Raw genomic sequence first — 22525 nt, 5'->3', positions numbered from 1 at the left:
TCCTTCCCTCCCCTCAGCCCCTGGCAACCACCATGATGCTTTCTGTCTCTGTGGATTTGACTCTGGGAATCTCTGTAAGTGGAATCTTTCGATATTTGTCTCCTTGCCACTGGTTTATCTTACTTGATACATTGTCCTCAAGGCTAATCCATGTTGTGGAATGTGTCAGAATTTTGGTCCTGAAATTCCATTGTCTGTATCAATTTCAGTTCAGTCACTCAGTCGTATCCGACTCTTTGCAACCCCATGTACCGCAGCTTGCCAGGCCTCCCTGTCCATCACCAATTCCCGGAGTTCACTCAAACTCATGTCCATTGAGTCGGTGATGCCATCCAAGCGTCTCATCCTCTGTCGTCCCCTTCTCCTCCTGCCTTCAATCTTTCCCAGCATCAGGGTCTTTTCTAAGGAGTCAGTTCGCATCAGGTGGCCAAAGTATTGGAGTTTCAGCTTCAGCAGACATCATTTTTTTTTAGTAAATCTATTTCTGTAGGAATGAATGGGATTACCGGTTCTGACTACAGAAGAGCACACCCAGAGTGCTTCAGTAAAAAGGAATCCATTAGGTCGGGCAAAGGTCATCGTCCAATATGGGCTTCCCTTTGAATATGAAAACCACCCATGGTCGGGGACCCTGGCTGACCATTCTTTTCCCAGTTAATATTAATCGGGAAATTCCTAGTTTGAAAAGGAATTATTAATGACCTAGCTATGGTAGCGGGCATGCACGGCAGCTCAGTGGTAAAGAATCTGCCTACCAATGTAGTTCAATCCCTAATCCAGGAAGATGCCCTGGAGAAGGAAATGGCAAACCACTCCAGTATTCCTGCTTGGGAAATCCCAAGGATTGAGGAAGCTGGTGGGCTACAGTCCATGGGATCTCAAAGAGTCGGACACGACTTAGTGACTAAACTAAAAGAAGAAGCATGGCAGAAAGAAGGCAACCATCCGCCCACGATGACGAGACTTCCGGTTCAGGAGCGGCTTCTGGACCAGATCCAGAAGGCTGATGTCACCCCCGAGCATCAGCTCCCAGGCTCTGGGGCTGTCTCAAAGTGACAGAGGCGCTTTAGGGGGAAACGCCCAGTGACAACTGCACAGAAGCAGCTGACCTCTAGGGCCCTGGTAACCATTTTTTCCTGGTAGAAGTACTGCCTTTCTAAAAAAGGATTTAAAAAAAAAGAAAAACCCAAAGGAAATGAACAGTGACTACTTTGCTGGACTGAAATGGAAAGGTTGACACCCAAGAAGAAAACAATGTAAAAGATATTCCAAAGGAAACACTCTGTCTCCATTTAGAAATGTGAAGATTTTACTTCGAGAAAACCAATAAGAACCAAACTGACCAAGTGGGGAGGTTCTTTTCATGAGTCTCAAATACCAGGAAGCTCTGCTTGAAGGCCTGTTCCTCACATAAATCTGACTGTGATCTCTGTTATCCTTGTTTTATGCCTTCCTTGGAGCATAAACTTTTGACCTGTTGCTCATTTCTCTGTTTAATTCTCATTTGTGAACAAGGGCTTCTCTAATGACTGGAGTGGAAGGAATTTGTGGTTTTGATTCCAGAAACAGCCTGGTATTAGTGGAAAGATCTTAGTGGCCTTAGAATTCAAGAATCCTCCCCTACCACTTACCAGCTTTGGGCAAGTTATTTATTTATACTGTCTCAGCTTCACTGATCTCGTTGGTAAAATGAAGCTATGGCTACCTGCCACATCAGATTATTATGAGGATTACATGAGATAGTGTTTGTAAAAGTGTCTGATTATAGGAGGTACTCTGAATATCGGTCCCCACATCCTCTCTGTATTTGTACTCCAGCCACAGTTAAATAGGAGGATCTAGGACTTCCCTTGTGGTCCAGTGATTAAGAATCCACCTGCCAATGCAGGGGACACGGGTTCGATCCCTGGTCCAGGAAGATCCCACATGCCGCACGGCAGCTAAGCTCCTGGATCACACTCCTGAGCTTGCGTGCCTAGAGCCTGTGCTCCACAATAAGAGCAGTCACCACAGTGAGAATCCCACACACCCCAACCAGGGAGTAGTCACTGCTCTCCGCAGCTAGAGAAAGCCCATGTAGCAGCAAAGAGCCAGTGCAGCAGTATTAAATAAGCAATAAATTAAAAAAAAAAAATAGGATCCAGTGGTGGCAAAACTAGATAACCACCTCCCCTTAAAGAGCTTACCGTCTAGAGGGGCGGCAGATCTTAATCAAACAGTCACGAATGTCCAGTTGATTCTGGGTCAAGCTCTGTAACAAGGAAAGGTACAGAATGCTATGAGGGTCATGAGAGGTGTGGACGGGACTCGCAGGAAGGACTTCTCTTGGAAGGGACGACTGGCCTGGGATCTGAAGAATAAACCGACGTTGGCCAGAGGAAGAGATGGAACAGTGTTCCAGGCAGAGGCTTCCAGATGGGGAGAAGGGTGGACCGCAGCGAGTGAGAGGACTTGAGAGAACCCTAGGAGAGCCAGAAGCCAGGGACACCCTGGGACGGGCGTGGGGGAGGCGCCGCACCAGGGGGAGGGCTGTGGGCCACACCCAGGGGTTTGTCTTTATTCTGAGGCCAAAGGAAGTCGTGAGTGTGGGCAGGTCACTGCTGAAGGCTACCGTTTCATTTTTATAAAGCTCCCTCCCTGGTCCAGGAGACAGATGATGGTAGACTGGGATGGTGGTGATGGGGACGGCAACATGGAGATGAAATGGAAAGTTGGGGGTAGGGGGATGTAAAACCCTAGGCATAACATTTTCTACGTGTTTATAGAACAAATCAATGAGTCAGTGGCCTTTTTAATGTACAGGACTGATGGCTAGCCCAGATGACCATCTGAAACACACGCAAAGTGATATGTGTGTATAACTTGGCGGTGAAAAAGAACAGAGCTCACGTTCTAACACAGATGTACCTTGAAAACATTATGCCCAGTCACAAAGACCGCATAGTGTATGATCCCACTTACATGAAATGCTAAGAATAGGCAGAAGTCAGAGAGACAAAGTAAATTGGTGACTGCAGGGGCTGAAGGAAACGGGAAAATTAGGGGGTGACAGCTAAAAGGTGTGGGGCTTACTGATTTTTAATATTTATTTGTCTATCTGGCTGTGTCAGGTCTTAGCTTCGGCAGGCACATGGGATCTTCAGCTGCAGCGTTTGGACTCCTGGTTTCGGCATGTGGGATCTAGTTTCCCCACCAGAGACTGACTGGGAGCCCCTGCATTGGGGCAGCTTCCCTGGTGGCTCAGCTGGTAAAGAATCCGCCTGCAATGCGGGAGACCTGGGTTCGATCTCTGAGTTGGGAAGATCCCCTGGAAAAGGGAACAGCTACCCACTCCAGTGTTCTGGCCTGGAGAATTCCATGGACAGTGTAGTCTGTGGGGTCGCAAAGAGTCGGACAGGACTGAGCGACTTTCACTCACTTGACCTGCATGAGGAGCACAGAGTCTTAGCCACTGGACTGCCAGGGAAGCCCCAGGGGCTTATATTTGAAGTGATGAAAATGCTCCAGAACCGAATGTGGAGATGATTGAACAGTTCCATGAATGTGCTAAAAATCATTAAGCTGCACACTGTTTTACTGTTTATTTATGTGGCTGGGTTGGGTCTTAGCTGGGGCATGTGGGATCTCTGTTTTTTGTTTTTTTTTAAATCTGCGGCGCTCGCGCGGGGAGGAGCGGCGCAAAGCGGGCGGCGGCCGCGTCCCCGCCCCGCGCGCCAGCCGAGCGCTGCCCGCAGCCCCCTGCGCCCGCGCCAGCCCCCGGGATCTCTGTTGAGGCACACAGACTCTCTAGCTGTGTCTCGAGGGCTCAGTAGTGGGGGCACACGAGCTTAGATGCTCCATGCCATGCGGGGGCCTCAGTTCCCTGACCAGGGCTGGAACCCATTGTTCCCGCATTGCAAGGTGGATTCTTAACCACTGGAGCACCAGGGGAGTCCCAAGTTGTACACTTCAAATGAGTGAATTATATAAAATTATATTTAATGATTTTTAAATTATATCTCAACAAATCTGTTTGAAAAACATATATACATGTGTATTTTAAACTTTTATTTATTTATGTATTTTGGCTGTGCTGGGTCTTTGCTGCTGCCCCAGTTTTTCTCTATTGCAGCAAGTGGGGGCTACTCTCTAGCTGTCATGTGGTGGGTCTCTCACTGCCGTGGCTCCTCTTGTTGCAAAACATGGACTCCAGGGCGCTCAGGCTTCAACAGATGCAGCGTGAGGGCTCAGGAGTTGTGGTTCCCGGGCTCCAGAGCACAGGCCCAGTAGTTGCAGGATTAGTTGCTCTGCAGCACGTGGGATCTTCCCGGATCAGGGATCAAACCCACGTCTCCTTCATTGGCAGGTGGATTCTTTACCAGTGAGCCGCCAGGGGAAGCCCCAAACATACTTATATTTATGTTTATATATTTTGTATTTACGGCTTTCCAGGTGGCACAGTGGTAAAGAACTTGCTTGCAACGCAGGAGACCCAGGCTCGATCCCTGGGTTGGGAAGATCCTCTGGAGAAGGAAATGGCAACTCACTCCAGGATGCTGGCTTGAAAAATCCCATGGACAGAGGAAACTGGCGGGCTACAGTCCATGGGGTCACAAACAGTCAGACATGACTGAGCGCACGTGCGAAGCACACTCACACACACATTTTTATATTTACAGGGGTGAGAAGTGCACGGTTGTAAGCACTGCACCCACGGCCAGAAGAACCCCATGGGCATGACCTCCCAGGTGTCCACACTGGCATTTTTGGATCCTTGGCCCCACTCTTGACCCTGGCTTCTGACTCCTTTCAGAACAAAGGAGATAGTACTGTCTGCAGACTTCAAGGGAAGGAAGAGAGAGGGCGTTTGTTTTTTAGCTACGTCATCACTATATATTTCACTCTGTGGATCTGGAGTGACGAACCATCACATGACATCAGCTGCCACTGAAGAGTCAGTGACTCAGGGAGGACAGAAACTCCTATTCATTCTCCAGGTCTCTATTTAGATGTCCCCTCCTCTAAGAAGCCTTCTGTGGTTTCTCAATGTGAGTCAGGGACCCCTCCTGCCTTCCTACCTGCCTTTTTTTCTTACAGGCACTAACACTCCTGGGCCAGGGTTGCTTGTTTCCTTACCTAAGTTCCCACTTTGTCCCATCCTTCAGGGCAAGCGTGGGGGCTGGGTCATTAGCTGTACTCCCCAGTTCTGCAGGCTTCTGCATACGACGAGTCTCTACTGCGTGAAGGAAACAAACACAGCCCTGGATCTGTTCACAAGGGAGACAAAATCCCTCCTTTCCAAAAACGGCTCATGAAATCTTAGATAATAAAAGATTTTGCCGCTGCTGTGGCCAAAACAGAGATTGGTCTCAGGGAGGTGCTGGGGAGCCAGACCCTTCACAGAGCGGAGAGAACAGGAATCAGCACGTGCAGATGACATCACGCTTCCCCAAAGCAACAATCGCTTTTGAATTGCTCATGCTTTGGGAATTCCCTTCCCAAACAACTCCAGGTGGTAACAGCCGTGACACTTGACCTATCTCCCTCTCCCTGTGGGGGAGAAGCAGTAATCCACCAATGCTGATACCAAGCTGGTTCCCATTTTTTTTTTTTTTTCCTTTCTTTTTCTATCCTATACCTCCGGATTTCTGGGACTTTGGGTTTAAATGAATGTCTCCTTGTGTGTGTGTGTGTGTGTGTGTGTGTGTGCTCATTGGCTCAGTTGTGTCTGACTATTGACAATCCCATGGACTGTAGCCCGCCAGGCTCCTCTGTCTATGAAATTTTCCTGGCAAGAATATCAGAGCGGGTTGCCATTTCCTTCTCCAGGGGAGCTTCCTGACCCAGGGATTGAACACACATCACCTGCGTTGCAGTCGAATTCTTTACCGATGAGCCACCAGGGAAGCTGTCTTCTTGAGTGGGTCCCCATAAAACCTTACGTAGGAAAATGAACACATACGAACCTATTTTCGTTTTTTTAAAGCTGCAAGAGTTCCAGGCTCCCACCATCTGCAACACAGTGTCATTTGACATTATTGTTATTTTGTTTTTTCCCTGCTTACAAGAACACATTTTATTTTAACTGAAGCATAACTGATGTCATCATTTGGCATTATTAATAGCTAAAAACATATTTGCAAGTAATTGAAGCACCTTTTACTCACCACCTCTTTAAAAGGGCAAAGTGACTACACTGGGGCCTTTGAAACGGTTGTCTGGTTGTCTGTCTGGCTTGGCTCTGTTATACCCTCCCCTGGGGCTACTCTTTTCCTCTGTGTACAGTTGGGGGGGTGTTGTTTGAGTGTTTTAAGGTGGCTTCTGTTTCTCCAAGGCTGCATTCTATTTTTGCTTGCTGACTCCTTCCTTAAAAAGGTGAAAATCTTAGTTGTACCGTTTAGTCTCCCTTTCCAGGGTGAGGATGGAATTGTACCTGAAGTGTCCACCATCCTAGTGTTTAACCCTAACAACTGTTAGTGTGAATGGCTTTCCAAGTGAGATAAAGCTCCTCTCGTGCCCAGGTTGACAAGCCCTTCAGTCCAGGCTGGTCTCTCGCTTCTGGAACAAAGGGCAGTGGCACCAGGTGACATGAGGGCCTCTGAGGAACGCTTGTTCCTGGAAGTTCTCCTAGGCTTGACTGTAGCTGCTCCCTGAAACTCCCCCGCTGAAGGGTTATTCCATTGAGACAAAACACTGACTTCTATTTAGAATGAAGCTACCATTGAAAGGGCTACCATATGGGACTACAACGGTCATTTCTCTCTCCCCGCTGACATCTAGGGGGAGAGGGTGCAGTGAATCGTGGGGCAGAGACCTATCTCGTCACTGTCACTGAGGTCCTTTCTAAAGCTGGCGGGTCTCAGAACAGGGCCTGAGGTTTCCCAGCACCTCAGGGAGGAAGAACAAGCCTGGGAGTGGGAGTTGCTGGGAGGGAGTTTAAGAAGTAGCCCCCGTGAATTTTGGATCAAAGATTTTGAGGGGTTTTTTTTTAAGTTGCTTTTGCTGTTTTGTTGTTGTTGCTGTTTGCTTTTTTTTGGCTACAGTGTGTGACCTGTAGGATCTTAGTTCCCTGACCAGGGTTTGAACCTACGCCCCCAGCAGTGGAGACATGCAGTCTTAACCACTGGACCGCCAGGGAAGTCCCAAGATTCTGAATTTTGAAAGGGACCTCAGGGATCATCTTGTCACACATACCCAGTTGACAGATGAGGAAACCGTTGAGGCAGTCTGAGTGCGGGTTGGAAGAGAATTTCCAGACACAGTTCAGAAGGGAGTAAGTTTATTAAGAGCAAAGAGCAGAGATAATGTGGGCCCTGCAAGCGCAGCGGGCTGGCGTCCTTACAGACCAGGGCGAGCTGATGCTTTTTGTGGGTTAGCAGCCAATTTGGGGGAGAAGGAAATGGCAACCCATTCCAGGATTCTTGCCTGGAGAATTCCGTGGACAGAAGAGCCTGGTGGGCTGCCGTCTATGGGGTCGCACAGAGCCGGATACGAGTGAAGCGACTTAGCAGCAGCAGCAGCCGCCAATTTTTATAGCCTCAAGACAAAATTCCTGCTGGAAGGCTGGCATTAGGTGATTGGTTAGGGCGCTATAGGGTGACTACTGGGGTGGGCATTTTTGCCTAATTTTGGTCAGGAAGCCTGCTGGTGATGATCAGAGGGGCTTTTGGCAATGGTTACAAAGGGGCTCTGGAGGCCTGGCGTGCTGCAACTCATGGGGTCGCAAAGAGTCGGACATGACGGAGCGACTGAACTGAACTGAACAAAGGGGCTCAGTCAACTTTGGAGGTGACCTTGGTTCTGGGCTCCGCTTCTGTGGCCTCGGTGCAGGGCCTCACACCTGAAGCCTTGGGGGCAGGACTCGATAGAAACCAAGTCCAAAAGAGGGCCCATGACCTGATGGAGGCTCACACAAGGCTAGGAGCAGGCACAGGCCTCCTCAGCCCCTTGTCTTCTGATTCCTAGTCTGAGGATGGTTCCACCTTACATGCTGTTCACCTTGTTCCACAGCGGATTAGGATTTGCTGGAGAAGGACTGAAGGGAAGAGGGGAAGGGGTGAGGCTCTGAGTAGAACCAGGTTTTATGGAGCCTGAAGTTTATACAACTGGTGGAGGGGAAAGCTCCTTAAAGAAAAAAAATTAAAAATACAGAATCAGGCAGAAGGCCTTGGAAGGACCCTGAACTTTCACTACCATTAGCTTCTTGGTAAACCTGCCACTGGGGGTCCCACCATGGATTCAAACAGGTCAGTTCCTCCCACTTCTGTTTTACACGACACTCCTGCTTTAAGGTGTGACCGTTAATGGCAGCAACAAAAAACACCTGTGTAAAAAAGTTTGCCAATCACTGTGCTGTCACTCAGCGTTGCTCAGGACAGCCACCGTAGCAGGAACAGTCACCTGCCAGCATTTCATTGTCAACATTTTTGAGGAATTAAATTGAGTGAGTCGTGGGCATATGTTTGTATTGGACATGCGTGCTGGGACTCAGGGAAGCACAGCGACCTTTGACTCACAAGATGGAATTTGAATAACTCTTGATCAGGGGCCCCATAATCAGAGGTCTTGCTTGTTTAGATTTTAAAACTTGTGGATTTAAAAATTACTTTCAAATGAAGTGTCCCTTCAAAAACCACTTTTTTTTAATGTATTTATTCGGCTGTGTTGGGTCACAGCTGCAGGAAGCGTGATCTTCATCGTGCTGCGTGAGATCTTTTGTTAAGGCACACAGACTCTCTAGTTGTGGCACACGGGCCCCAGAGTACACAGGTAGTTGTGGCACTCAGGCTGAGCTGCTCAGCAGCATGTGGGATCTTGGTTCCCTGACCAGGGACCGAACCCACGTCCCCTGCATCGCAAGACGGGTTCCTAACCACTGGACCAGCAGGGACGTCCCCTGGTGGGTGTTTCAGATACTGGCGTTTATTTCTACTAGTGGGTGAGTGAAGGCGTGTCAGCTCGAATTCTCGGTGCATTCTCTGACAAGGTGAGGAACATCTTGGGACTGTCCTCATCCTAATGAAAAAGAGGGAGATTAGAGCAACGAGCTTTATGCACCTTCACATCCTTGGTAATCTAGAGGAAAGAGCTGTCCCAAGAACAGTGTGGAGCTTCTGGCTTCGTTCCATCCCTAGTCTACGGACTGCTCTTGGATTCTAAAAGTGCTGTAAGATATCAGGGTCCACCCTGGACCTAACTGAGAGCTTACTGGACCCTGCTGAGAGGGCGACAAGAAAAAGGCGGAAAAGGCATTGCCTCTGTGATGAGGTTTCTCCCCTCTCTCCCGCAGACCCAGGGACAGGTCTTCTTTGCTTGGAAGCTCCCGGGGCCTGCAGACAGCAGTGGCTGATGGAAGATGCTGGGTGTCAGTGAAAGTGAAAGAGAAGTGAAGGTGTTCGTCGCTCAGTCATGTCCGACTCTGCAACCCCATGGACTGTAGCCCCCCAGGCGCCTCTGTCCATGGGATTCTCCAGGGAAGAATACGGCAGTGGGTTGCCATTCCCTTCTCCAGGGGATCTTCCCAACCCAGGGATCAAACCCAGGTCTCCTGCAATGCAGGCAGATTCCTTACTGTCTGAGCCACCAGGGAAGCCTTTATAGGGGCAGGAGCCACAGGAAGAGGGACTTGTATCCAGGGCACAACCAGCTGTGTCAGTGTGTTCTTACAAGCTGATCTCCAGGGACTGCATAACTCATTTGAGGAATTTATGGAACTCTGTACTGGCAGGTGAGGGTCAGCCCTGGAAACATAGGAGAGGGGATTTTTCTGTCATCTCAGATTCAAATTCTACAGTTCTGGTCAAATTTTGTTCCAAAGGGAAATAGGTAACATAGAAAAACAAACAAACAAACACATGACACCCAGAAACAGAAAAGAAAGGGACAAAACTCCCCAAACACACTCTCCACCAGCATTTGTCTTATTCTAATCGCACTTCTTGGGTGGCTCAGGTGTAAAGAATCTGCCTGCAGTGCAGGAGATGCAGGTTCCATCCCTGGCTCAGGAAGATCCCCTGGAGGAAGAAATGGCAACCCACTCGAGAATTCTTGCCTGGAAAATCCCATGGACAGAGGAGCCTGGCTGACTATAATCCATGAAGTTGTAAAAGAGTCAGACATGACTTAGTGACTGAAAAACAAGACAAATCCACTTGCCGGGGTGCAATAAAGCCAATCTACTGACACCCAATTACGGTGAAGGCAAGTGCAGCATTCACCGCAGGGCTCCAAGCAAGGAGTCCAGGGCAGCTGGTCCTGAAAACACCTCAACTCCATGCTGAATTTCAGGAAAGCATTTTTAAAGACCCGGCGAAAAGGGTTGCAGCGTGTGTGACCAGCTCATGCACAATTCTCTGATTGGCTGATGGTGGGGTAACAGGGTGGAGTCACAGGGTTTAACATTATCAGTCCTTAGGCTTCGGTAGGCCTGGGGGCCACCAGTTCATGGTCATTAAGTAGTTTACAGCCTTCCATCTGGTGGAGGTTTTAGCCTGTATATAACATCTCAGGAAATGTACATCCAATAGTGTTATCTAGATACTTCAGGCAATGGCACCCCACTCCAGTACTCTTGCCTGGAAAATCCCATGGACAGAGGAACCTGGTGGGCTACAGTCCACGGGGTTGCTAGGAGTCGGACACGACTGAGCGACTTCACTTTCACTTTTCATTTTCATGCATTGGAGAAGGAAATGGCAACCCACTCCAGTGTTCTTGCCTGGAGAATCCCAGGGACAGAGAAGCCTGGTAGGCTGCCGTCTATGGGGTCGCACAGAGTCGGACACGACTGAAGCGATTTAGCAGCAGCAGCAGCAGATACTTCAGGGAGACGCTAAAACAGAGAGTGTGGGGGAGGACTCTGTCCTGGCAAGGACTCATAGGGTCCTACTTGCTTACAGGACGAACGGGAGGTACCATGGAACAAACACATGTTGAACGTACAGCAAAGACGCCCTGCCAACCCCCTGTACAGTAGGAAAAAGATGCGTTCTGTATTACTCGCATTTGTGGTGTCTTTGAATAAAGGTATGTAATATGTTTCAGTGTTTTGTATACCCACCTTTTAAAAAGAAGAGGGGAAGGGTGGATTAACTAACTTTATTGTGGTAAACATTTCACAATACATATGTGCATCAAATCATAAAATTGTACACCCAAAGCTTACACTACATTATGTGTGTAATGAGCTTATTTTCTGTTTTTGTCTCCACATGTAAGAGAAATCATGTGGGGAATTCCCTGGTGTTCCAGTGGCTGGCACTGAGCCCATTCACTGCTGAAGCCTGGATCTGATCCCTGGTCAGAGGACTAAGACTATGCAAGCTGTGTGGCATGGCCAAAAAAAAAAAGAGAGAGAGCAGTTTTGTATTTGTCTTTTTCTGTCTAGCTTATTTCACATAGCACAATGGTCCATCCATGCAGTCTTGCAAAGAGCAAGATTTCATTTTTTATGGTTGAAATAAACATTCCTATGTATATTAGTATAAACCTCAGAATTTCTTTATCCGCTCATCCATCAATGGGCACAGACTGTTTCCACATCTCAGCTATTGTAAATAATGCTGCAGTGAACGCGGAGGTGCACATAGCTTTTCAAATTCGTGTTTCTGCTTTCTTTGGACAAATACTCGGAAGCTGGATCATAGGGTAGTTCTGCTTTCATTTTTGAGGAACCTCCATAGTGTTTTCCACAGTGGCTGCACCAATATACGTTCCCACCAAAAATGTGCAAGTTTTCCCAGTTCTCCGCATTCTACCCAGGATTTGTTATTTCTTGTCTTTTTGATCACAGTCATTCTGACGGATGTGAAGTGATATCTCATTGTGGTTTTGACTGGAATTTTCCTGCTGATGAATAATATTGAACATCTTTTTCTATACCTGTTGACCACCTGTGTGTCTTCTTTAGAAAAATGTCTATTCAGATCTTCTGCCAATTAAAAAAAAATCAGATAGTTTTGCTACTGAATTGTGTAAGTTCTTTATGTATTTTGGATTTAGTCCCTTATCAGATATATGACTTGCAATTATCTTCTCCTATCCAGGAGGTTAGATTTTCATTTTGTTGACGTTCTCCTTTGCTGTGAAGATTCTTTTTAGTTTGACGTTGTCCCACCTTATTTTTGCTTTTGTTTCTTTTGTTTTTGTTGTCAGATTAAAAAAGTCATCACCAAGGCCTGTGTTAAGCAGTTTACAGCCTATGTTTTTGTCTAGAAGTTTCATGGTTTCAGGTCTTACATTCGAGCCTTTAATCCATTTTGAGTTAATTTTTGTGTATGGTGTAAGACAGTGTTCCAGTTTCATTCTCCTGCATGTGGCTGTCCAATTTTTCCAGTACCATTTACAGAAGAGACTGTCCTTTCTCTCATTGAATACTCTTGGCTCCTTTGTGGTAAGTTAATTGGCCAAATATGCGTGGGTTTATTTCTGGGCTCTCTATTCTGTTTTGTTGGTCTATGTGTCTGTTTTTATGCCAATATTACATTGTTTTAATACTCTAGCTTTGGTAATACAGTTTGAAACCAAGGAGCACACATAGATGTGATTTACAGGGACACACTCTTTTTTACTTTGCCTTTTCATGTGACTGCACCTTGGAGATGTTCCTAACAGCCCAACAAGATCTCCTTGATTATTATACATTGTATGGATGTAACCTCTGTTAATGGACACTGAGGTCACCTCCTGTCTTTTGCAGTGAAAATCCTGCTGCAGTGAATATCTATGCACATTTACTTTTGTGTAAATGCTCAAATACAACTCTAAGATAAATTCCTAGACATGAGTTCTTATGGTACAAGGTATGTTTAAAATATTGATATGTGTTTCTGAAGTCCCTTCCAAAGAAGTTGTATAATCTGCACCCCACGAACTGTGTATGAAAGCCCATTTCCTTATAAAACTGCCAATGCAGTGCAATACCAGACTATTTTTTTTTTTATCTTTGCCAGTGTGATAAGTGAAAAATTTTTTCTCACTATTTGAGGTGTTTTTTTTGCATTTAATCTGCTTTTTTTTTTTAATTTGGAGGAATAATAATCACTCATGTTGGCTGCCAAAAAGGCAGTACTCATACAAAGCATAGGCTGCTCTGACTTAATGGAAAACTTGAATACCATTCTTCTTACTGTTCCAATAACAACATCAAAGACTTACTCATAACTCCTCTTGTACAGGAGGCACACTGTTTCTAGAATGAAGTAAAGGACAAATCACAACCCACTGAATAATAGGAGCCAGAGAAAAATAAGATGTTTAGAAGTCCTTAAAATAGTTGGTGGGTTGTGACTGATCAGATACTTCTGGAAGTTGATCTGATAAAGGCATAAATATTCAATGATAGCAAATGCTTAGATGAGAAGCTGCAGAAGAAAATACTATACAACTATTTGAGAATAGAACTCTGCAGACCATTCATTGGAATAGACACTTGGGATACCGTGGAATATTCTGGATCAAGAGATACCAAAAGAATAAGATCAGTATGGGGGTCTTGAAGGGCTCACAGTGCAGCAGGGGATGAGGAAGATGACCAAATAAAATATAACGGGAAGAGGTTTCTCTAGACTTTAGGTGCAAAGTGTTTTGGATACTACTCTCTGGGGGAGACTAGGGCATGGCTTTCCCAGAAGAAGTTGCTTTGGAATTGGAGACCCAGCAGATGAGGGCATTTCAAGCAAGGGAACATGTGCTATTCAGAATTCAGTGAATCAGAAGCAGCGTGGAATGGGTGGCGCTTAGGTCTCCGAGGATGGGGCACGAAGGTGAAAAGGGAGCTGTGTTTTCACGTCACAGTGGTCAATGATGAAAAGAGAGCATCAGGCAATACGTTCAAACGTCTGCTGCTGCTAAGTCGCTTCAGTCGTGTCCGACTCTGTGCGACCCCATAGACGGCAGCCCACTAGGCCCTACCGTCCCTGGGATTCTCCAGGCAAGAACACTGGAGTGGGTTGCCATTTCCTCCTCCAATGCATGAAAGTGAAAAGTGAAAGTGAAGTTGCTCAGTCATCTCCGACTCTAGCGACCCCATTGACTGCAGCCTATCAGGCTCCTCCGTCCATGGGATTTTCCAGGCAAAAGTAAAACTTCTTACAATTACATAAAAACATGGCTATGTATACTAACAATGACGCTAAGGTACTTTTAAAAATTATCGATTAAATGTCTACATTAACTATATTAAGTTTAATTAGTGTTCTACCATTTATATATCATATTAAATATTGATATATCATATAATTACTATATTTCCACAGAGATAATAGGTTAGTGGTGAGCCTGGATCAGAACCCAGGTCTACTGACTTCATAGCCCAAGCTTTTCTAACCATTATAAAGGAGTAAATCTGCATCTGGGTTTATAGACCAGTCCCTTGAGAATGTATTAAATATGGATTGCTGTTTGGGTACATTGACAAAATCAAGTTTCTGGTCCCACAACACTCAGGACCTGATACTGAGCTGAGGAAACTATTCAAAGGTCCTTGACCCAATGAGGTCTTAGCAGGGCTGCTGGCTGGCCACTGATCTCTACTCCTTTTTTACTTTTTTTTCTTTAAGGTAAAAAGTCATTTATTTTATTACTTAATTGACACATAGTTGATTTACAAGAATGCTCAAACTACTGCACAGTTGCACTCATCTCACATGCTAGTAAAGTCATGCTCAAAATTCTCCAAGCCAGGCTTCAGTAATATGTGAACCGTGAACTTCCTGATGTTCAAGCTGGTTTTAGAAAAGGCAGAGGAACCAGAGATCAAATTGCCAACATCCTCTGGATCATAGAAAAAGCAAGAGAGTTCCAGAAAAACATCTATTTCTGCTTTATTGACTATGCCAAAGCCTTTGGCTGTGTGGATCACAATAAACTGTGGAAAATTCTTCAAGAGATGGGAATACCAGACCACCTGATCTGCCTCTTGAGAAATCTGTATGCAGGTCAGGAAGCAACAGTTAGAACTGGACATGGAACAACAGACTGGTTCCAAATAGGAAAAGGAGTACGTCAAGGCTGTATATTGTCACCCTGTTTATTTAACTTCTATGCAGAGTCCATCATGAGAAACACTGGACTGGAAGAAACAGAAGCTGAAATCCAGATTGCTGGGAGAAATATCAATGACCTCAGATATGCAGATGACACCACCCTTATGGCAGAAAGTGAAGAGGAACTCAAAAGCCTCTTGATGAAGGTGAAACTGTAGAGTGAAAAAGTTGGCTTAAAGCTCAACATTCAGAAAATGAAGATCATGGCATCTGGTCCCATCACTTCATGGGAAATAGATGGGGAAACAGTGTGAGACTTCCTTTTTCTGGGCTCCAAAATCACTGCAGATGGTGACTGCAGCCATGAAATTAAAAGACGCTTACTCCTTGGAAGGAAAGTTATGACCAACCTAGATAGCATATTCAAAAGCAGAGACATTACTTTGCCAACAAAGGTCAGTCTAGTCAAGGCTATGGTTTTTCCAGTGGTCATGTATGGATGTGAGAGTTGGACTGTGAAGAAGGCTGAGCGCCAAAGAATTGATGCTTTTGAACTGTGGTGTTGGAGAAGACTCTTGAGAGTCCCTTGGACTGCAGGGAGATCCAACCAGTCCATTCTGAAGGAGATCAGCCCTGGGATTTCTTTGGAAGGAATGATGCTAAAGCTGAAACTCCAGTACTTCGGCCACCTCATGGGAAGAGTTGACTCCTTGGAAAAGACTCTGATGCTGGGAGGGATTGTGGGCAGGAGGAGAAGGGGACGACAGAGGATGAGATGGCTGGATGGCATCACTGACTCGATGGATGTGAGTCTGAGTGAACTCCAGGAGTTGGTGATGGACAGGGAGGCCTGGCGTGCTGTGATTCATGGGGTCGCAAAGAGTCGGACACGACTGAGCGACTGATCTGATCTGATTAGTTTCAGGTGTGCAGCATGGCGATTCAGTATTTTTGCAGATTAAATTCCATTATAAGCTATTATAAAATAATGGGTACAATGCCTTGTGCTATACAGTAAGTCCTTATTGCTTATCTATTTTACATATAGTATTTTTTAATCTGTTAATACTGTACCCTTAATTTGTCCCTAACATCCCTATTTCTGAATTTTAACTTCAACATTTATGACCTGATAACATCACAAAATAATCTGTCAGAGGGAACAGTTAACATATTTCCATTTTTTCCTGGAGGCTCAGTGGAAAGAATCTGCCTGCCAGTGCAGGAGATGCAGGCTCCATCCCTGGGTTGGGAAGATCCCTGGAAGAAGGCAACCCACTCCATTATTCTTGCTGGGAAAAATCTCATAGACAGAGGAGGCTGGCGGGCTACGGTCCCTGTGGTTACAGAGTCTGATACTAAACAACAGCAATAAGAGAGTACTAAAATCTCCTCCTTGAAGAAAGCATGTAGCCTAGTCCCATACATTTACAAACTCATAAATATGAGAAAAAAAAGACCAGTGAATTGTTATAATAGACCCAGGAATAACACCTGCCCTACAATCTCTTGCATGTTAAGCACTATTCAGAGAAGGCAATGGCATCCCACTCCAGTACTCTTGCCTGGAAAATCACATGGACGGAGGAGCCTAGTAGGCTACAGTCCACTACAGTCCATGGGGTCGCTAGGAGTCAGACACGACAGAGTGACTTCACTTTCACTTTTCACTTTCATGCTTTGGAGAAGGAAATGGCAACCCACTCCAATGTTCTTGCCTGGAGAATCCCAGGGACAGTAGGGCCTGATGGGCTGCCGTCTATGGGGTTGCACAGAGTCGGACGTGGCTGAAGCGACTTAGCAGCAGCAGCAGCAGTAACAAATTAACTGAGATACATTGTTAACTGAGGCTTAACATTGCTTTTGCAAACCCAATAAAAAATGTTGGTCAGAAAAAAAAATAAGTCACTTAGTAGTAAAAGAGGCGGAAAGCATACAAGTCCCAAGGAATCTGGAAAATTAGTTGTGCAGGAACAGCAGAATGTATCATCTGTAGCTGTTGTTTAAAACAGACTATTTGAAGCTTCTAATTTCACTTATTGCAAAGACGGGCTCCCCATAAAAGTTACCTTCTTTTCATGTTTTAAATTCTGGAGCCAGTCTAGACTGACTGTGAAGAATTCTCCTTCCAAGGAATTCATCTTAACTGCCAAGCACGGGTTACAATAACACCTGGTGTGGCATGTAATGCCACCTTTCCATTGGCATTAAATGCTTTAGCTTAAATGACCACAGAGCTTAGCAAAGAACTGAATACAGGCAGTATCACCTCTCTTTAAGCATATCTTTTATCCTTTAGCTCTTATAGAAAAAAATTCTAGGAAATGAACTTTTAGTAAAATTGGGTATGTTCTTTTGGCAACCTCCCCAGCCTTCCTACCTACATTGTGGAAATGCACAGGAATATTGCCAAGAAAAGGAAAAAAGAAAGGGAGTGAAAGAAACAAGAGGGAATTGTGAGCTACAAAAGATGAAAAGCGTTGTCATCCTCTTTTAGAAATGATTGTTTAATAATTTCCCCCAGCAGTTCACAGGTAAAGGTATTGGTTACTGATTGGGAGCTGCGTCCTATTCAGTCCCATCTTGGGATGCCGAGCAAGTGTGGGCTGAAGCCAGTGGCCCCCATCCTGGACAAAGAAGCCATCACTCAAAGGACTCACGGAAGGCACATTTCAACATCAACCTCTGCTGCATTCATGAGACACTTTTGATCATTGCCCTGACAAGGCACCCTGAAATTTGGCACAGTTCTTTCAGAGAGGTCAAGGGAAGGAGCTTACAGGTGAATGACCGCCTTTATCAGGAACATCAACAGACACACGCTGAGTCTCATTCCTTGCAACCAGGAAGATGCAGAAGACTTACATGGGGGAAATGCAATAGGACAAGGTTTGACCACGTCCCTTCTGGTGGATTCCAGGTGAGATGAGAGTTTTCTAAGAATTTCTCTCAATTGGGATGAAACTCCTTTACCTCCCGGCAAGCCAAATGTAGGTTTCCATGAAGTCTACCCCGACCACATTATTTAAAATTGCATCTCATTCTCCTACCTCTAATTCTTAAGCCTGTTCTTTTTTCCCCTAGGTGATGCTCTTTTTTTTTTTAATTGAAGTACAGTTGATTTACGGTACTATATTAGTTTCAGGTGTACAACATAGGGATTCAAAATTTTTATAGATTAAACTTCACTTAAGTTATTACAAAACGTTTGACTACATCCCTTGTGCTGTGCAATATATCCTTGTAGTTTATTTTAGTTTATATGGATTAGTTTGTACCTCTTAATCACCTTCTCTTAGCTTGCCCTTCCCTCTTCCTTCGCCACTAGTCTGTTTTTTATATCTGTGAATCTGTTTCTGTTTTGTTATATTCATGCCTTTGTTTGTTTTTTGTTTTTGATTCTACACGTAAGTGATAATGTACCGTATTTGTCTTTGTCTGACATTTCATTTTAGCATAAGACCCTCTATGTCTATCCATGTTGTTGCAAATAGTAGGATTTCATGCTTTCTCAATTGCTGAGTTGTAGTCCATTGTGTGTGTGTGTGTGTGTGTGTGTGTATACACATACCGCTTTTCCTTTATCTAGTAATCTGTTGATGGACACTTAGGGTGCTTCCATGTCTTGGCTATTATAAATAATGCTGCTTTGAACATTGGGGTGCATGTATTTTTTTTTAAATTAGTGTTGTTTTTCAGGTAAATACCCAGGACTGTAATTGCTGGATCATATGGTGACTCAGATGATAAGGACTCTACCTGCAAGGCAGGAGACCCGGGTTCAGACCCTGGTTTGGGAAAATCCCCTGGAGAAGGGAATGGCAACCCACTCCAGTATTCTTGCCTGGAGAATTCCATGGACAGAGGAGCCTGGAAGACTACAGTCCATGGGGTCGTAAAGAGTCGGACATGACTGAGCAGCACTAACATGGTAATTCTATTTTTAGTTTTTTTTTTCAGGAATCTCCATACTGTTTTCCATAGGAGCTGTACCAATTTATATTTGCACCGATATATACAGGGGCTCCCTTTTCTTCACATCCTTGCCGACATTTCTTACGTGTGGTCTTTTGTTGATAGCCATTCCGACAGTGTGAGGTGACACTTCACTGTGGTTTTAACTTGCATCTCCCTGATGACTAGTGATGCTGACGATCTTTTCATGTGCCTGTTGGCCATCTTATGTCTTCTTTGGAAAAATGTCTCTTCAGGTATTTGTCCATTTTTAATCAGGTTGTTTGTTTTATTGATATTGAGTTATATGAGCTCTTTATATATTAACCCCTTTTGGTCACATCATATGCAAACATTTTCTCCCATTCAGTACACTATCTTCATCTTGTCAATGGCTTCCTTTGCTGTGCCAAAGCTTTTACATTTAATTAGGTTCCATTTGTTTATTTTTGCTTTTGTTTCCTGCCTTAGACCAAATAATACATTGCCACAATTTATGTCAAAGAGTGTTCTGTTAATGTTTTTCCCAAGGAGTTTTAAGTGTCTGATTTTGGTCTTTTTTATTATTTAATTTTTTAGTATACAAATCTTAAGTACACAGTTCAATAAACTTCTCTCTCTATATATATATATATATGTATACACACACACACACACACACACACACACACACACACCATTAATAGAATAACTACCACCTGATCAAGATATAGAACTTGCACAGCACCCTAGAAGGCGTCCTCAGTGGCCCACCCCCCAGCCACTCCTGCTCTATTTTTTCAAAGCATTTGTCACCCTTTATGGTACAATTTGCCTGATTGGTTCATTGATGTACCCAAGCCACTAGAACCATGCCTAGCACATAGTAGGCAGTCAGTAAACATTTGTTAAGTGAATAAATCTTTGAAACAACACCCATCATGTTGCATTGTCCACACTTTCCCATCCCCACCTCCTACCCCCTCCCTGGGGCCTGTAAGAGAAGCAACCTAGCTTGAAATCTTCAGGGTCTACTTGTCGTTTAGACGCTGTTGTGCTCAACTCTTTTTTCGACCCCATGGACCCCTCAGGGAACTGGGCAGAGATACTGTGTGGACACGTCCACAGGTCACCTGCCGTGTGTGTGCATGCGTGTTCAGTTGTATCCGACTCTTTGTGACCCAAGGGAGTGAAGCCCACCAGGCTCCTCTGTCCATGGGATTCTCCAGGCGAGAATACTGGTGTGGGTTGCTATTTCCTTCTCCAGGGGATCTTCCTGACCCAGGGATCAAACTTGCATCATCTGCACTGCGGGTGGATTCTTTACTGCTGAGCCACCTGGGAAGCCCCGACACAGGGAAGTTAAATGCAGCTGTGGGAATGGTGTTTATCAGATCTGGGCACGGGACTGGAGCGATGTGTCTTAGTATAGTTTATCTCTTATGCACTGTTTTCCTGGACAGATTGAGCTCCTGCTGGGATGTCTGCAAGGAGGAAGGGATCCAATCATCTCTTGATTCCTAGGTTTACTGGCGTTTGCCTTTCTCAGCAGCCTCTCTCTCCTCCAACTCTCTTGTTCTTACTAATACCGTCACCCGGTCTGGAGAACTTGGCTCATCTTCCGTGCTGCAGGTTCTGGCCCCTCTGCACCCTGGCCATTTCTCCTCCCTCCTGTCCCGGGAGGCTCCTCCTCCTTTTCACCCCCACTGGCGGCTCCTTCAGGCCCGCTTTATGATACGAGGTACCAAGTCGCACCCTAATCCTCAGTCTTATTTTTCCAAACTATCCCCGTTGCTTCCCATAAAACACACCCTGATCGTGTCACTGCTGTGGCCATAAACTTTCAATCACTTGCAGGTGCTGCCAAAAGCAAGCCCCCAACTCAGCCCCTAAGTTGTGTCCAACTCTTTGGGACCCCACGAACTAGGCTTCCCTGTCCTTCACCATCTCCCGGAGTTTGCTCAAACTCATGTCCATTGAGTCGATGAGGCCAGCCAACCATCTCATCCTCTGCCGTGCCCTTCTCCCACCTTCAATCTTTCCCAGCATCAGGGTCTTTTTCAATGAGTCAGCTCTTCACATCAGGTGGCCAAAGTATTGGAGCTTCAGCTTCAGCATCAGTCCTTCCAATCAATATTCAGGGTTGATTTCCTTTAGGACTGACTGGTTTGATCTCCTTGCTGTTTCCAAGGAACTCTCAAGAGTCTTTTCCAGCACCATAGTTCAAAGGCATCAATTCTTCGGTGCTCAGCCTTTTTTTTACTGTTCAACTCTCACATCTGTACATGACTACTGGAAAAACCATAGCTTTGACTATATGCACATTTGTCAGCAAAGTGATGTTTCTGCTTTTTAATATGCTGTCTAGGATTGTCATAGCTTCTCTTCCAAGGAGCAGGCGTCTTTTAATTTCATGGCTGCAGTCACCATCCGCAGTGATTTTGGAGCCCAAGAAAATACAGTTTGTTACTGTTTCCATTGTTTCCCCATCTAATTGCCATGAAGTGATGGGACCGGATGCCATGATCTTAGTTTTTTGAATGTTGAGTTTTAAGCCAGGTTTTTTTTTTTTTCCATTGTCCTCTTTTACCTTCATCAAGAAGCTCTTTAGTTCCTCTTTGCTTTCTGCCATTAGAATGGTATTATCTGCATAACTGAGGTTATTGATATTTTTCCTGGCAATCTTGATTCCAGCTTGTGATTCATCCAGTGCAGTATTTCGTATGATGTACCCAGTTCTTTAGCCTGCGTTCAATCTTGGCCTGCTTCCAGGCTCCAGCCCCCTGCCTAGTGCTGTTTTACCCCCGCACTGCCAGTCTGGTCTACCCCATTGTCACTAAACAGTCACTGTGTTTTCTGGCTTCTGGACCTTTGCTCTATTGTTGGAGTCAGAAAATCAGCACTGAAATTCTAGGGATGAGAAAACTGTGAGCAGGAAAGATTAGATGACTGACCAGCACCACTGAGTCAAAGATCAAATGTAGTTAATGAAAAAGAAACTAAAGGCAGTCTAGTGTTTAACAAGATCAGTAGAGTCTTTCATCTGCTGAAGATCAAGTTGGTGGCCCACTTTTGGAACACCCTCCCCATGCAGCCCTGATTCCTGAATGTGTGGATCTTTGAGTCCCCACTCAAGCCTGCCACTTCAATGACATCTTCCTTAAGCTCCCAGTTGGGAGTCTGAACTCTGCCTCTCTGATCTGCAGATAACTAGTTACTGGTGTCTGAGTCCTATCTCCTCTACTATACTTTCAGCAGACTCTTTGATTCAGCTTTGGATTTCCTCCTTGCTTATCCCAGAGACTTGCCATAGCAGGTGAGCAGTAACATCCTGCGGAACCGAGTTTCTGATGTAAGGGAGGGGTGATTCAAGCGCCCAGACACCAGCCAGCAATCATGCACGAGAGTCCAAAAGTTCCAGTTGACACCAAACCATTTGCACGCTGCACTCCGGCTCGTTTTGACTCCAAACCAGTCAAGTCTTTTGGCGCCGTCTCTTCCCCCACCCTCCGCGCGGCGAGCCGCGACGCGCATTCGGTCACCGGTCCTGGAACGTGACTTGGCATCGAGAGGGTACAGCTCTCCTTACCGAGGGAGCTCAGGTCCGGGTCGAGCTGCGGCCTCGCCAG

Source organism: Bos javanicus, chromosome 24, assembly GCF_032452875.1.
Source record: "Bos javanicus breed banteng chromosome 24, ARS-OSU_banteng_1.0, whole genome shotgun sequence".
Taxonomy (NCBI): Eukaryota; Metazoa; Chordata; class Mammalia; order Artiodactyla; family Bovidae; genus Bos; species Bos javanicus.
Note: the sequence above shows the minus strand (reverse complement) of the source record.